Below are 3,832 nucleotides of genomic sequence, written 5' to 3'. Positions count from 1 at the left end.
AAAAGAATAAAGATGCTTTTTAGGTACTGATCTGAAATAATCTTCAAGTGCAAGATTGTGTGTATAGTAATATTCTACTTTATGAAAAAGATACTTATTTATGTATAAAATATCTCTGAAGTACATAAACCAGACATCATGTAGGCCTCTAAGGAAGGGTTTACAGGGGAAAATGATAACAGCAAAGCTTAGATTTCAATGCTCCTATTTTATACCTCTTCAATTTTATTCCATGTACATGTACTGCCTATATAAAAAATCCTGAATAAAGTTTTCAAAGAAATAAAAACAAAATTAAGGCATTCGAAAATATAATTACATTTGGGAAAATGTTTGTAATGTTTTGTCTGGTTAAAAAAGTATATAAAATTTTATCCATATAATTAAAAGTATATAAAAATATATACTCATGTTCAAGTTCTGAAAACACACAAATAAAAAAGAATATTAGGCAAGAGTGCAAATATTTTACTTTTTCTTTAAAACATTTAAAATGTATTAGAATACAGGGTATGGTATATGTATGGTAAATCACAGCTTGGCCAAAACATACTAGATTTAGATCACAAAAATCTGATTTCATGCAAATTTTCAGACAGAAGCTTTTTACATGATATGAGGTGCACCTGGTCATACTGCCAGAGCTGGTTCTGTTCAGTTTTCTGCTAGCCTCACCAGAGGAACAAGATGCTGGACCAGTAACTGCAGTTAGTCACATCCTCATCCTCTGCACTCCTTCACTGGACTTAGGACAGTCTGTTTGTTTATGGGCAAGAGTCTCTAAACAAACATGAACAGCTTTCTCATGTTGGGAAAGCCAGGGTGTTAGATATCCTTCTTCACACACACAACTTCCTTCCTTGAAAAAGGGCCACAGTGGGAAACCGGAGATGAGATCTGTCCAGAGAGGAAAAGAAGTCAGGAGTGTGCAGTAGTGGCCTGACTCGAATCCACAGGACCCACCTCAGCCAAACTCTAGTCTCTGCTCTGCGTCCTCCGGCTCTGCTACCCGCTGCCCACCTACATTTATAATTCATTGATCAGAACAAGTGATGTGGCCTCACCCAACCACAAGGGGGCCACCAAGTGCAGTCCTGCCATGTGCCCAGAAAATGGAAAGCCAGAAATACTTGGTGAACATTATTAACTATCATTCATCTACTGCAGGATGTCTGTCTCACACACCCTTCTGAAGCAGCTATGGAAGAGTGGAAGCTATGGAAGTGACTGGGAGCCAGAAGATGGGATGGAACCCTAACTCTGCCCCTTACTAACTACGTGACTTCCGACAAGTCATTTAGCCAATCTGAGCCTGTTTTCTCATCTATCTTTCAGGACAGCTGGATGACTGAGATAGCTTATGCTGTCTCATTTTGCAACCCCACACTTACTGCCTCTCAGTCACCTTGGCCTGCTCCTAGTAGTATACCATGTCTCACATTGTTGTTGTTGTTGTTATGTGCTGTCGAGTCGGACCCGACTCATAGCGACCCCTCCTTGGGTTTCCAAGGCAGTATCACTACGGAAGTAGATTGCCCCATCTTCCTTCTGAGGAGTGGCTGGAATGTCTCACATTAATCGGCCCTATATCCTTTTCTTTCTCTCTTCTATTACTCATTGTGCCCATACTCCAGACCCATACATTCAACTCATTCTTGGCGCTCTCTGCTTGCATCTCCCACAAGTGTCTCAAACTTGATTTATCTAAAACTGAACTCAGTATCTTCCTCTCCAAACCTGGTCTACATCCAGTGTTCCCCATCCCAGCAATACTTCCAGCATCTACCCAGTTGCTCAAGCCAGAAATCTGAGGGTTTTCCTTGACTGTACCCCAACATCCATGGCTAGCAGCAGCAGCAGCCATTTTTTACCATGTGACCAGGGAAATATAGTGGAAGCCGAACTGAAGCAAGACAGAATGAAGCAAACACACAGAGAGAAGCATGGCAGAGCCAGAGAGAGGACTTCCTGGGTTTCTACAGGACTTCATACTTTGATTCTGTTCTTGAGCCCAGTTGTAGCCCCACACTTGGATTTTATAAGACCCCAGTACCTTTTCCAATAAATCCTCTCCTCTTGTTTTTATTGCATTTGGTTTTATTGCATGTTAGTTTGTATTGGGTTTCTATACTTGCAAATATACCAAAAAAAAAAAAAAAAAAAAACCTCACTGCTGTCAAGTCAATTTGACTCATAGCAACCCCTCCTTGGGTTTTTGAGGCAGTATCTCTACGGAAGTAATTGCCCAATCTTCCTTCTGAGGACTGGCTGGTGTGTTTGAACCACCAGCCTTCTGGTTAGCAGTCAAATGCCCTTATGCACTACGCCACCAGAGCAAATATAAGATCCTACTTCTGTAGTGATACTGCCTCGGAAACCCAAGGAGGGGTCGCTATGAGTCAGGTTTGACTCGATGGCACATAACAACAACAACAATTAAGATAAATATATTGTATCAGTCAGGATAGGCTAGGTTATGCTGTGGTAATGAACAACCCCACATTTCAGTGGCTTAACTCTACAATATGTCTATTTTAGGACAAGAAGTTATCTATGGTCATTACAATCCTTCAGGAAGCAGTCACTATATTTAATGTGGTTGGTCACTGTACCTGAGAGAAAGAGAAACTCTAAAGGGTCTAGCACTAGCAAGTCAAAGCTCCAGTTCAGAAGTAATAAATCACCTCCATTTATAACTAACTCATTGACCAGAACAAGTGATGAGGCCTCACCCAAGCACAAGGGGGCCACCAAGTGAAATCCTGATATGTGCCCAGAAGGTTGAGAGCCAGAAATATTTGGTGAACATTAATAAATACCATTCATTTCCTGCTGCCTATTTTATGCCTGGCCTTGGGCTAGGGGCCCGGGACACAGGAATGAGTAACTCATGGCCCTTTCTTAAAGAACTTATCACGACTCAGTGCAGAGCCAGTGCTATGGCACAAGTGTCCATACTCTGGTGTCTCTAGAAGAGGGAAGGTCTAGACTAGGATCACCAACTGAAATGTCCATCAAGAAGGTAGTGTGGACTGGTGGGGAAAGGGTTGCTACAGCAAACTGGAGAATGGAATTTAAAAGATGCAGCCATTTCTCAGCTCCAGCCAATTGTTACCTGGCAGAAATGATGGCCTAGCATTTTCATGTCTCTCAAATTCTCAAAAGAAGTTAAAAAAAAAAAAAAAAAGTGAAGATTTACAATTTCTAAATGTTGGCAACTATTAAAACCTAAATGCATGCATATGTGCATATAAATAAATATGTACATCCATCCATCCTGGCTAAAGAGAACATATCTGGGGCAAATTTAGGGGCCCTAATATATGGCATAAATAGACTATCAAGCATAACCCAAAATGCACAAACAGCAGAAGAGAAACTAGAGGAATGGGACCTTTTAAAAATTAAATTTTTATGTGCTTCCAAAGACTTCTCCAAAGAGTCAAAAGAGAACCTACAGATTGGGAAAAAATATTTGGCAATGACATACCTGACAAGGAACTTATCTCTAGAATTTATAGAAAACTCCAACACCTCAATAACAAAAAAGACAAATAATCCAATTAAAAATGGGCAGAAGACATGAATAGACACTTCATCAAGGAGGATATTCAGGCGGCCAGCAAACATATGAAGAAATGCTCACAATCATTAGCCATTGTTGTTGTTATGTGCCATTGAGTCAGACCCAACTCATAGTGACACCTCCTTGGGTTTCTGAGGCAGCATCACTAAGGAAGTAGATTGCCCAACCTTCCTTCCGAGGAGTGGCTGGTGGGTTTGAACCGCCAGCCTTCTGGTTAGCAGTCAAGTGCCTTAGGCACTACGCTAC

The sequence above is a fragment of the Orycteropus afer genome, unplaced genomic scaffold (genome assembly GCF_000298275.1).
Source record: "Orycteropus afer afer isolate SDZICR_OR568_19922 unplaced genomic scaffold, OryAfe1.0 scaffold00074, whole genome shotgun sequence".
Taxonomy (NCBI): domain Eukaryota; kingdom Metazoa; phylum Chordata; class Mammalia; order Tubulidentata; family Orycteropodidae; genus Orycteropus; species Orycteropus afer.
This window is presented reverse-complemented; position numbering follows the sequence as displayed.